We start from the raw sequence: 14,484 nt of genomic DNA, 5'->3' as shown, positions 1-14,484 counted from the left end.
CCAAGTACAAGAAACCCAGAGAGTCTCAAACAGGATAAACCTAAGGCAAAACACCCCAAGACACATATTAATCAGATTAACAAAGATCAAACACAAAGAACAAATATTAAAAGCAGCAAGGGAAAAACATCAAATAGCACACAAGGGGATTCCCATAAGGAAAACAGCTTGTCTTTCAATGGAAACTCTTCAGGCCAGGAGGGAATGGCAGGACATACTTAAAGTGATGAAAGAAAATAACCTACAGCCCAGATTAGTGTACCCAGCAAGGATCTCATTCAAATATGTAGGACAAATCAAAAGCTTTACAGACAAGCAAAAGCTGAGAGAATTCAGCACCACCAAACCAGCTCTCCAACAAATGCTAAAGGATCTTCTCTAGACAGGAAACACAAAAAGAGTGTATAAACCCGAACCCAAAACAATAAAGTAAATGGCAACGGGATCATACTTATCATTAATTACTTTAAACATAAATGGGTTGAATGCCCCAAACAAAAGACAAAGACTGGCTGAATGGCTACAAAAACAAGACCCCTATATATATTGTCTACAAGAGACCCACCTCAAAACAAGGGGCACATACAGACTGAAACTGAAGGGCTGGAAAAAGGTGTTCCATGCAAATAGAGACCAAAAGAAAGACCGAGTAGCAATACTCATATCAGACAAAATAGACTTTAAAACAAAGGCTGTGAAAAGAGACAAAGAAGAAGATATAACAATTATAATTATATTTGCACCCAACATAGGAGCACCACAATATGTAAGACAAATGCTAACAAGTATGAAAGGAGAAAATAACAATAACACAATAATAGTGGGAGACTTTAATACCCCACTCACACCTATGAATAGATCAACTAAATGGAAAATTAACAAAGAAACACAAACTTTAAATGATACAATAGACCAGTAAGACCTAATTGATATCTATAGGACGTTTCACCCCAAAACAATGAATTTCACCTTTTTCTCAAGCGCACATGGAACCTTCTCCAGGATAGATCACATCCTGGGCCATAAATCTAGCCTTGGTAAATTAAAAAAAAATTGAAATCATTCCAAACATCTTTTCTGACCATAATACAGTAAGATTAGATCTCATTTTTATACTTTCTTATATTCTTTCCTTTCTTGTTTTCTCCATATTTGTACAGCCTGGGCCATCTCCTCTCTTATAACCTCATCTATATCCATATCTGCAGGCCAAAACAGACAGAGAGATGTGTGGGGAGAACCAAAGAAGAATAAATTACAGGGACATGAATGAAGGTTGGTGGCCCTTGATACTCATTATGAATGTTCTTCAGTAGGATCACGTTCCCCTGCCCTTCTGTGTGCCCACCACCCCCAGGTTTGCCATGAACATGGAAGATTCTTCGGCCAGTGGATTTGAGTAGAGGTGATATGTTAGTTCCAAATGGAAGTATTATTTTCTGTCCCACTAGCTGGAATGCACATGTAATGACAGGAACCTGGAACAGCCATGTTAGACCAGAGCTAAGTAGCATAGGTGGAAGATGTGACAAGAAAGAAGTGAGCCCTCATCTCTGTGGAGAGTCCTGCATTAAGATTATATGAAAGAGAATTGAAATTGTGTTGCATTTAAGACAATGTTATTTAGGGTTTGATTACAGTCATTGTTGAACCTGTAACTGAACACTCAGAATAGCTGATCTTTGTGTTAGCATTTTCTTGACATTAGGGTCTGAATGAGACAATATATACTTACGTATACTTAGAAGTGAGTCAAGTGACAGCCCTGCCTTCTGGAAGCTGTGGTCTAGTGTGGGATTCAGAAACTCATGCAAGAACAAAGCCACATTTCAGGACAGTTTCGAGATCCCATAGGAACCCTTTGGAGGGGAACCTCAATCAGTCCTGATCTCAGGAGGTTTCTTGAAGTAGGGACAATCCTCTATCTTTCTCCTCATAAACAGGCCATGATGCCAAGTTTCATGTAAAAGTGATTTATTTCAAATTCCTTCCAGAGTGTTTTCCCTTTTGATCCAGTGCTTAAGATATGCGTTTGAGTCCTGGTTTTGTAAGTTTGTGAATGCCCCAGGGCAACTAAGCCGGTGGGCCACAACTACTGAGCCTGAGTGCCTAGAGCCTGTGATTTCCATCAAGAGAAGCACAGGACTGAAAAGCCAGTGCACTGCAATTACAGAGGAGCCCCTGCTCGCTGATAATAGAGAAGTCCTGAGCAGCAATGAAGACCTAGTGCAGCGAAATATTTTTAAAAAATTCTTTCAATTAAGATAAATAAATTTATATTAAAAAATAATTCTCCCAGAGAAACCAGTGAAGTCTCAGGGGAAGCAGGACATGAAAAAGGATGAAACCAGTCTGAGTTTGATATCATGAAAATCATGGAGAGGGAAGCTACAGCCTGTTTTCACAGGGAACTTGGGATGTAAGTTGTGCCTCAAACGTGCCCCAACCCAAGGCTAGGGAGCTGGGATTTCACTCTCCCTCTAGAGCCTCCTTCTCATCTTTCAACTAACACCCAGCTGGTGTCTCCATGCCCTCGTATTAGATCCTCAAAAGATAAATCAAACGTGGCACTAGAAGCAAAAGACACCAAAGCTCAGGAAAATGTAACCTCAGAAAATGTCTAGATTTCTCCACCCGTTCTGCCATATCCAGCATCATATCTGAAATCCTGCGAGTCTAAGGAACTCCATGGGTCTCTACATGTAAGCATAAAAAAAAAGTCAACTTTTAATCTGTATAAGAGTGTAGTTGATTTACAGCATTGTATTAATGTTAATTGTATGAGAAATTAATTCCCTTATACCTAGACATGTACCCATTCTTTCCTAGATTCTTTTCCCATACAGGATATTACAGATTATTGAGCAGAATTCCTGTGCTGTACAGTAGGTCTTTGTTTATCTGTTAAATAAAGTAGTATACATATATTAATCTCAAGCTCTCAATTTATCCCTCTTCCACCTTTCCACATTGGTAACTATAATTACTGTTTTGATGGAGGGGGTGTCTAGGCACTTGTTTGATCAGGATCTGTTTTTGTGAGAGTGCAGTGGTCAGGGAAAGCAAGCCTGAGAGAGATTCATTTGAGATAATGCTAAATGTTGTGAAGGACCTGGCCATGCAAAATCCTGGGAGAAAAACATTCTAGAAGTGGGAAGTAGCCCCTGCTAAGGACCAAGGTAACCAAGTTTAATGAATGGCTACATTTCCATTGCTAACCTTTCTTCCATGCTTGGAACTTGGCCTACAGGTCAACCACCATGACCTCATCCCATGCTTCAGTTGTGAGTTAGCAGCAATGAGGCATTTCAGCCTTCCCAAGAAGGGAGAACCTGGGGCTATCACGAGGCTGAATATGCTCTGGACTCAGGGACGTGTCCACACACTGGTTATCACCAGGAGCATCAGGTGCCAGGGGCACCACCAATGCCTCTGACTATCTCCATGTACTTGTTCTCAGGAGTAGAAATGCCAAGGAACTGATAGAGCAAAGAAACAAGTAATGACTCTTGTTTCATCTTGCCCCATGTGAATCCCATGGCCCTTTGAGCACACTACTCTCTGCCCCAAAACTCTTTCCTCTTTTGCTTCCTCAAAGGTGGCTTGTGAATTACATCAGCACCTGACTGTGAAGCCTGGTGGCTGGAACTCAACTCACAATCAGCTGGGACCCAGAGATGTCCAGCCTTGTCCTGAGTTTCTGTCCTTTTTCTCCCATCAGATTCACAAACCAAAGTCCCTACAAAATATGAGGGTGACTGTAATTCTCTCAAGGCTTTTGAATCTCCAAGGTCTATTTGGAGCATCAAAGAGGGAACACATTCCCCTGCATCCAGGCTAGTCTCAGACCTCAGCCTCCCTCAGCCAGTGGCTCCCTGAGGAAACATAAGACCCTTATCTAAGTTGCCCAAAGGCTGAGAAGAGAATGCTTCTCATTCTGAATGCAGGTTTATGTTATCCAGTCACCCAAAGGTCTGTGTTGTGTGAATGAGGAGCGGGAGCTCTTTGGATTCTGAGTTGGGAGTTAGTCAGTCACCACCTGCCGGACTGCCTCCTGGGGTTACTACAGCTGTGGCTCACCCACTGTGCCTGGAACCCAAAGAGAGAGACTGCAGTATTGCTTTCCTGCTGCTACAAGAAGGCAGGTCTGCTGATAAAATCAGAACCAGACTTGAGGCACAATGGGAAAGGAACTTCCACTTTGGTGCCTGCAGATATCTGAGAGCTGCCCAGCAGTGGATGCAACTGAGTTTTACCTCATCTTTCCCTTCCTGGAAGTCTCCCAGTCTGAGAACCAGAGTTCCTGGGTCCCAAGTATTCACTAACTTATCTGCAGCTTTAGAGTGAGTCCAGGGTTCAGTTTCCCACCTCTTGGATGAAGGAGACTGGACTTGCTCCAGAGCACTTGTTCCAGACTGAAGCTCAGTGCCAATCAGTGGACAAGAGGCTCAGAGGTGGATGTTGCTGAGGATGCTGAGGTTGCCTCTGGTGGGCAGGGGGATGTAACTGTCTGGTGATGTTCATGGGTCCTGTGATCAGAACTGGGAGTGGTAGACCACTTGGCACACAGCTGCTGTGACACCGAAGACCTTAGAGGCCTTGCCCCCTGGAACTTACCATCATTTGGATTCTGTGGGATGAGATCAGGTACTTAAAAGTCAGATGTTACCCATGGGTAAATTTGTATATTCCTCAGCAAAATCCAAATTAGGCTAACGAATCATCTCTGCTAAAAAAACTCAGAGAACTAGATATGCCAGGACTCTTAGACAAATTTTGTAGTATTTTAAATACCATTAAAGTAGGTCATCTTTTGGATGACCTGCCATTTGCTCTCTGGCTTGGGATAATACCCACAGTTAGAGAGGAATCAAAGGGCTTTGGAGGAGGCTGTCCCTCTCCCTGTGACTTAGTAGGAGTGAGTACAGCTCTCTCCCCTCCACATCTGGACCAGGAATTCCAGCAGGAAGCATGTGACCTCCAAGTTTAACCAGAAGACTCAGGTAGGTCTGGCCCTCATAGGTGCTATTCTTTTCCCAGTGCTTCTTCCTTCCCTCCTGGGTCCTGTGCAACCTGCCCACCTCCTGGTTCCTGGGTTCTAAATTCCTCCTCCCTTCTCTTGCAAATATCCATGCAGTCCCACTTGCGGCTTCCTCTCTACCTAGGCCCAATCCCTCACATGCAGATGGCACTAAAGAAGGGAAATCCAAGGAAGGATCTGTCCAGTTCATTCTTTCTAAAAATGTCCACATTTCTTCTGCTTCCAGACCCTGTCCTGAATCATTCACATCTCCAGCTAGATGACTCAGCTTAGCAGGGTAATGGAGATGCAGATGGTGGGGGGAGGTAAGGTTGTCAAGTGTGGGGGACAGTTTTCAGATGACAAGAGATGAGTTGGAGTAAGGAGCATGTTGTCCTCCAACCACTCATTCATTGGGGACCTGCCTGAATCTGCTATCGTGGGCTCCTCAGGGTATCTCTAAGACAGAAATTTCAAAATGGACTTTCTATAAACTTCTTACTACAAAACGGTTTAAAACATAACAAATATAATAAAGAAGAGCATCATAAACCCTATATTTTATCATTTGGCATCAATAACTACAAAATTAACCTCTTGGTCCCATAGGTTGTCATGGACTGGAGACTATGCAACATCAAGGTGATGGCCAACTGATTTCCTGGTGAAGACATTCGTGACTTGCATCAGTCTTTCTCTTCTTGCTATGTTCTCACATGTGGTGGTTGAAGGGAAGGAGGAAGAGGGAGAATGACAGAGAAAAAGAGGGAGAGGCTAATCCCATCATGAGATACCACCATCAAAACCACATGTCAACCTGGGTACCTCCCAAAGGCCCTACTTCCTAATACCATCACATTGGGAGTCAAGGATGGATACAATTCAATCCATAGCAGCTATGCATATCTGTTTTTAAATCAAGAAAGACACTCATTTCATTCTCTCTTTTACTTCTTATTCATTTTTCCTGAAGTATTTTTGGGATGAGATGAACAATTTACAAAATGTACATAATGAGTATTTAGGGTAAAATAATGGGATGTTAAAAAAATGCTCTTTGTTTCCAATAAAATTAACATTTAATATCCAGTCTATTTGCAAATTTTCCTGAATCTCAAAAAGCAGATGTCTTTTCACAGTTGAAAGAATGTACTCATATGTTGTACTTGGTTGTTCTCCTTTAAGATGAAATAACTGTTCCTCTCACAATTTTAATGCCATTCATTTGTTCAGAAACTGGGTGGAAGCAGGGTGGTTTGTCTTACAGAATGTCGCACTATTGGGTTTAGAGCAGGAGTTTACAATACCTGCACAGTGGGTCGGGACCAGTACCAGTCCTTGGTCTATTAGGAACCAGACCTCCACAGCAGGAGGTGAGCTGCAGGCCAGTGAGTGAGGCTTCATCTGTATTATAGTTGCTCCCCATCACTCTCTCATCACCCCCAGAAGGGACAGTCTAGCTTGTTTTCCTGGAACTGTTTTTAGTTACATAACCTCTGCTTAATAGAAACAAAAATAGCATAAATATTGATGATTATTTTCCTTTCTCAGTGCTCAGAATGGTGAGTTGGTGCCCTAGCAACTATCACACTGACAAATTGGATGTTGCCTGTTAACATTTGGACATATTTGGCCAGCTTAAAATTAAATATTAAAAAACTAAGCTCATGGGATCCAGCCCCATCCTTCATGGCAAATAGAAGGAGAAAGAGTGGAAGTAGTGACAGATTTCTTTATCTTAGCCTCTAAAACCACTATAGATGGTGACTGAAGCCATGAAATCAGAAGGGTTTGCTTCTTGGCAGGAAAGCTATGAGAAATATAAACAGTGTGTTGAGAAGCAGAAACATCATTCTGCCCAACAAACTGGTAGATGTTTGGCCTTTTCATTTGGAGACCTAAACTTTCTCTCCAGTCCGCATTAGTCTTTGAAGTCCCTTAGCTTTCTGATCTTTCATGGTTCCCAAGAGTATTTTGTGCATTTCTTTATCGAGTCCTTAAATCAGCCATCTCTTTAAGAATCCATGCATCGTCTGATGGGAAATGTATTTAGAAGCTAGATGTTAGACCTCAGAATAGTCACTGTTATCAAGTTGTTGTTGCTTGTAGGCTTTACATTGGTCAGAGTAGGAAGGACACGAGTTGCCAGTCCAGGTTCAATGCAGGATACTGGATGCTTGGGGCTAGTACACTGGGACGACCCAGAGGGATGGTATGGGGAGGGAGGAGGGAGGAGGGTTCAGGATGGGGAACACATGTATACCTGTGGTGGATTCATTTTGATATTTGGCAAAACTAATACAATTATGTAAAGTTTAAAAAAAAAACTTAAAAAAATAAAATAAATAAAAAATAAAATAAAAACGAATATAATTTGTTGGTACAAACTTATGCTTTCAGTTCAAGGTTTAAGACAGCAGGGTTTTAATTAACGTTCTTTATGTTATGAGTGAACTTCTTTTTCTAGCCACTGAAAGGCTTACTTCAGAACATTAGTTTTAATTATTGTGTTGCTTTTACCTGTTAACATATATATGATTCTGTCACAATAACAGAAGCAATATGAGGAACAATAAGTTGTTGAATATAGTTTCAGATTTCTTTCCTGTATTTCTTTTGATTTTCTTTGGTTTTGTTTTGGATGGGAAGCATTTTTGTTTTTCCTTAGAAGATATTCCACTCTGAATGTAGTCATAATTCTGAATTTTAAAGCCACTTAAGTAATGTGTTGTTTGGGCGGCTAGTCACCAACTTGATACAATTAGATTTATCAGTCTTTGTTCTCAATTTGTTCAGTTCAGTTCAGTCCTTCAGTAGTGTCAGTCTCTTTGCAACGCCATGGACTGCAGCATGCCAGGCTTCCCTATCCATCACCAACTCCTGGAGCTTACTCAAGTTCATGTCCATCGACTTGGTGATGCCATCCAACCATCTCATCCTGTCTTCCCCTTTTCTTCCTGCCTTCAATCTTTCCTAACATGAGGGTCTTTTCCAATGAGTGAATTCTTCCCATCAGGTGGGCAAATAATTGGAGCTTGAACTTCAGCATCAGTTTTTCCAGTGAATATTCAGGAATGATTTGTTTAGGATGGACTGGTTTGGTCTCCTTGCAGTCCAAGGGACTCTCAAGAGTCTTCTCCAACACCATAGTTCAAAGGGCATATATATGTGTCATTTGTCAGTGACATCATATTCCCCTTTTGGGACTTAACCACCAGAACTGAATTTAAATAATGTGCAAAAATAAGTGTTAAGACACAGTGCCCCATCTACACACATCTGTTGACTAGGAGAGGATCCTGTTGTCTTCAGGGTACTGGCATTGATAGATCTCATGTAGTAATAGGCCCTGGGAGTCCTGGATGAGTTGTTATACACGACTGTCTTTACTTGGCTGGCACAGTTGTTTTGTCTTCTTTGATTGGGAAGACATTTCAAAAATTTTTTTTTTATGTGTGATTTGGCAGACAAAATTTTTCACAGCATAGACCCTATGAGGAAATTATATCAGAAATATATCCATTTATCTTCAGCAGATAAATTCGTTGGTTTGTATGTCCCCGGTGATATTTTTTTATAAATAGAAAGGAAACACACATGTTCAGTATGCATTCAGTCACTTTGTAAATCAGCCAACATGAATTAAATTCCTCTCTGTCCCCACTACACTGCCAACTGTAGGCGAGAAATAAAAACCTGCAGAGACTGAAGACTGATTCCAGCATATTGCTGTGGAGATTTCATTCCCACTGTTTTTTTTTTTTTTTTTTGGAAAAAAAATTTAGTTTCTAATATTAAAATCAGTATATTGTACATAAATATCCAAACTTCTGACTTCTCTTGAAAACATGGCCAACTGTCCTGCTTTCCAGCATGGTTGAAGTGTAGGAAAGGCTGCTTCCAGTGCTGTGCTGGGAGGGTTCTGTGCTGCCCAGGGCCTCCTGGGGCCATGAGTTTGGGAGAACTAGACTGCTAGCTATCTTAAGATAAAGAATACTTTTGTCTTAATCAACTTTGACTTTGAAGCCTTTAACCCAGAACCCAGAACACAGTATTTCCTTGTACATATTTTGGATGATATAAAATATCTTGTGAATGCATATGACATTTCTTCCAATACTGAAACCATACAATTGAAGTACTACTCTGCCCTAAATCTTTCATGCAGACTGGCATCATAGGTGCCTCTGATGTCTGCCATTAGATGCACTACCTAAAGCCAGTTGTAGGTCCCTGGGCTGTCCCTGAAGTCTTCACTTTGCCATTTGACAACTTATCCTCTTAGCAATCTCCTCTCCAATGAAGACAGCAATGCGTAGCTCATGAAGTGGCTAAGAAGGTGACATGAAACCAGAAATGTCAAGCATGGCCCTTAGTATACATTTTCATGGTGTTCTTAGCAGCTTTTTTCTCCAAGTAGTCAAGGTTCTCCATCTTCTTAGATGTCCATACAGATCAGTTTGATTTTCCAACCAGCCTTCAAGGAAGAGATTACAGTTCAATTCTCTGTATTCTGAGAAGCTTCAAAGTCTACTCGCCAAGGACACTGATGAAGGAAAGATTTTGTCGAGACCTTTGTGCTTTTTTCAGACCTATTATTTGCCTAACGGCTTAAACTAGGGCATGTCAGAGCATATATAACTAGGGACTCCCGGTCACCACTACATGCTAAGAACCTGAACTTTTCGGAGTACTTGGAGCCAGGAAAGAAGCATGAAGTGGCTTGCACTCCTCGGGCTGGTGGCCTTCTCAAATTGCAGAGTCATGTAAGTATGGAGACTGTAAGCCGCATCATATTAATTTCTGTGATTTTTCTTTTCATCTGATTATTATATTCATCTGTTTTAGAAGGGAATGGAGTGGGAGACTTTAATACCCCACTCACACCTATGGATAGATCAACTAAACAGAAAATTAACAAGGAAACACAAACTTTAAATGATACAATAGACCAGTTAGACCTAATTGATATCTATAGGACATTTCATCCCAAAACAATGAATTTCACCTTTTTCTCAAGCGCACATGGAACCTTCTCCAGGATAGATCACATCCTGGGCCATAAAGCTAGCCTTGATAAATTCAAAAAAATAGAAATCATTCCAAGCATCTTTTCTGACCACAATGCAGTAAGATTAGATCTCAATTACAAGAGAAAAACTATTAAAAATTCCAACATAGGGAGGCTGAACAACACGCTGCTGAATAACCAACAAATCACAGAAGAAATCAAAAAAGAAATCAAAATTTGCATAGAAACGAATGAAAATGAAAACACAACAACCCAAAACCTGTGGGACACAGTAAAAGCAGTCCTAAGGGGAAAGTTCATAGCAATACAGGCATACCTCAAGAAACAAGAAAAAAGTCAAATAAATAACCTAACTCTACACCTAAAGCAACTAGAAAAGGAAGAAATGAAGACCCCCAGGGTTAGTAGAAGGAAAGAAATCTTAAAACTTAGAGCAGAAATAAATGCAAAAGAAACAAAAGAGATCATAGCAAAAATCAACAAAACCAAAAGCTGGTTTTTTGAAAGGATAAATAAAATTGACAAACCATTAGCCAGACTCATCAAGAAACAAAGGGAGAAAAATCAAATCAATAAAATTAGAAATGAAAATGGAGAGATCACAACAGACAACACAGAAATACAAAGGATCATAAGAGACTACTATCAACAATTATATGCCAATAAAATGGACAACGTGGAAGAAATGGACAAATTCTTAGACAAGTACAACTTTCCAAAGCTCGATCAGGAAGAAATAGAAAATCTTAACAGACCCATCACAAGCACGGAAATTGAAACTGTAATCAAAAATCTTCCAGCAAACAAAAGCCCAGGTCCAGATGGCTTCACAGCTGAATTCTACCAAAAATTTAGAGAAGAGCTAACACCTATCCTGCTCAAACTCTTCCAGAAAATTGCAGAGGATGGTAAACTTCCAAACTCATTCTATGAGGCCACCATCACCCTAATACCAAAACCTGACAAAGATCCCACAAAAAAAGAAAACTACAGGCCAATATCACTGATGAACATAGACGCAAAAATCCTTAACAAAATTCTAGCCATCAGAATCCAACAACACATTAAAAAGATCATACACCATGACCAAGTGGGCTTTATCCCAGGGATGCAAGGAGTCTTCAATATCTGCAAATCAATCAATGTAATACACCACATTAACAAATTGAAAAATAAAACCATATGATTATCTCAATAGATGTAGAGAAAGCCTTTGACAAAATTCAACATCCATTTATGATCAAAACTCTCCAGAAAGCAGGAATAGAAGGAACATACCTCAACATAATCAAAGCTATATATGACAAACCCACAGCAAACATTATCCTCAATGGTGAAAAATTGAAAGCATTTCCTCTAAAGTCAGGAACAAGACAAGGGTGCCCACTTTCACCATTACTATTCAACATAGTTTTGGAAGTTTTGGCCACAGCAATCAGCAGAAAAAGAAATAAAAGGAATCCAAATTGGAAAAGAAGAAGTAAAGCTCTCACTGTTTGCAGATGACATGATCCTCTACATAGAAAACCCTAAAGACTCCACCAGAAAATTACTAGAACTAATCAATGACTATAGTAAAGTTGCAGGATATAAAATCAACACACAGAAATCCCTTGCATTCCTATACACTAATAATGAGAAAACAGAAAGAGAAATTAAGGAAACAATTCCATTCACCATTGCAACGGAAAGAATAAAATACTTAGGAATATATCTACCTAAAGAAACTAAAGACCTATATATAGAAAACTATAAAACACTGGTGAAAGAAATCAAAGAGGACACTAACAGATGGAGAAATATACCATGTTCATGGATTGGAAGAATCAATATAGTGAAAATGAGTATACTACCCAAAGCAATCTATAGATTCAATGCAATCCCTATCAAGCTACCAACAGCATTCTTCACAGAACTAGAACAAATAATTTCACAATTTGTATGGAAATACAAAAAACCTCGAATAGCCAAAGCGATCTTGAGAAAGAAGAATGGAACTGGAGGAATCAACCTGCCTGACTTCAGGCTCTACTACAAAGCCACAGTTATCAAGACAGTATGGTACTGGCACAAAGACGGAAATACAGATCAATGGAACAAAACAGAAAGCCCAGAGATAAATCCACGCACATATGGACACCTTATCTTTGACAAAGGAGGCAAGAATATACAATGGATTAAAGACAATCTCTTTAACAAGTGGTGCTGGGAAATCTGGTCAACCACTTGTAAAACAATGAAACTAGAACACTTTCTAACACCATACACACAAATAAACTCAAAATGGATTAAAGATCTAAACATAAGACCAGAAACTATAAAACTCCTAGAGGAGAACATAGGCAAAACACTCTCTGACATACATCACAGCAGGATCCTCTATGACCCACCTCCAAGAATATTGGAAATAAAAGCAAAAATAAATAGGACCTAATTAAAATTGAAAGCTTCTGCACATCAAAGGAAACTATAAGCAAGGTGAAAAGACAGCCTTCAGAATGGGAGAAGATAATAGCAAATGAAGCAACTGACAAACAGCTAATCTCGAGAATATACAAGCAACTCCTACAGCTCAACTCCAGAAAAATAAATGACCCAATCAAAAAATGGGCCAAATAACTAAATAGACATTTCTCCAAAGAAGACATACAGATGGCTAACAAACACATGAAAAGATGCTCAACATCACTCATTATCAGAGAAATGCAAATCAAAACCACTATGAGGTACCATTTCACACCAGTCAGAATGGCTGTGATCCAAAAGTCTACAAGTAATAAATGCTGGAGAGGGTGTGGAGAAAAGGGAACCCTCTTACACTGTTGGTGGGAATGCAAGCTAGTACAGCCACTATGGAGAACAGTGTGGAGATTCCTTAAGAAACTGGAAATAGACCTGCCTTATGATCCAGCAATCCCACTGCTGGGCATACACACTGAGGAAACCAGAAGGGAAAGAGACACGTGTACCCCAATGTTCATCGCAGCACTGTTTATAATAGCCAGGACATGGAAGCAACCTAGATGTCCATCAGCAGATGAATGGATAAGAAAGCAGTGGTACATATACACAATGGAGTACTACTCAGCCATTAAAAAGAATACATTTGAATCAGTTCTAATGAGGTGGATGAAACTGGAGCCTATTATACAGAGTGAAGTAAGCCAGAAAGCAAAACACCAATACAGTATACTAACGCATATATATGGAATTTAGAAAGATGGTAACAATAACCCTGTGTACGAGACAGCAAAAGAGACACTGATGTATAGAACAGTCTTATGGACTCTGTGAGAGAGGGAGAGGGTGGGAAGATTTGGGAGAATGGCATTGAAACCTGTAAAATATCATGTATGAAACGAGTTGCCAGTCCAGGTTCGATGCACGATACTGGATGCTTGGGGCTGGTGCACTGGGATGATCCAGAGGGATGGAATGGGGAGGGAGGAGGGAGGAGGGTTCAGGATGGGGAACACATGTATACCTGTGGCAGATTCATTTTGATATTTGGCAAAACTAATACAATTATGTAAAGTTTAAAAATAAAAAAAAATAAATTTAAGAAAAAAAAAGAGAAGGGAATGGAATATTTCCCTGACAATCTTAAAGTTCAACCCTTACTTATTGATAAGTATGTTGCTATAGGAACTGTGGGTCCCAAGCATCTTGGTGTAGATTTGCATAGCTGCACAGCTCTTGGGGTCCAGTCATGTCATGACCTATTGAAATTGGAACTCCTTGCAATTGTTCAGTGCACAGTCAATGCAGATGTAGGTGTGGTCCTGTGGAATAGCACTTTTCTACATTTTATTTAGCATGTTCTTTTTGTTCCCTCTCTACTTCAGTGTCTATATGTCTATGTCTGCATCTCTGTATTACTATCATTTATCTTTCCATCTCATTGGAAGGCTCTGAGTGTATTTCTCTCTGTGTTGTTTTCTTTTAATTTCTCATTTGACTCATCTTTCCTTCTCAAGCCTCGACATTTCCCTAACTTGTTCCCTACCTCCTGGATTCTTTTTTCAACTATCTCTTCTCTTTCAACTTGGAGAAACATTGGGAGAGCTACTTATACACTGTTTTATATCTGACAAGCAGTGTGACCACAGCCAATTCACAAGCCTCTTGCATTTCTAATTCCTCCCATGTAAAAGAGGAGAGGAATCCCCCTTTTACCTCCTTCCCTGAGCTTCTTTGAGAAGGATACAGTAGGATGGCAACAGCAATGCTACTGGCTGTCATGTTGAGATTTCCTATTTATCAGGCACCTTATATCCATCACTTCACTTATCCCCAAGATATCCTATTTGGAGGGTTTGAATCATTACATTCCACTATTTTACCAAAGGGGAGACTGAGACCCCACTTGGTCATATGGCTCACCCAACATTATAGAACAGAATCCTTATTCAAACCTACGTCTTTGCCATGG

This window comes from Bubalus bubalis, chromosome 5, assembly GCF_019923935.1.
Source record: "Bubalus bubalis isolate 160015118507 breed Murrah chromosome 5, NDDB_SH_1, whole genome shotgun sequence".
Taxonomy (NCBI): Eukaryota; Metazoa; Chordata; class Mammalia; order Artiodactyla; family Bovidae; genus Bubalus; species Bubalus bubalis.
Note: the sequence above shows the minus strand (reverse complement) of the source record.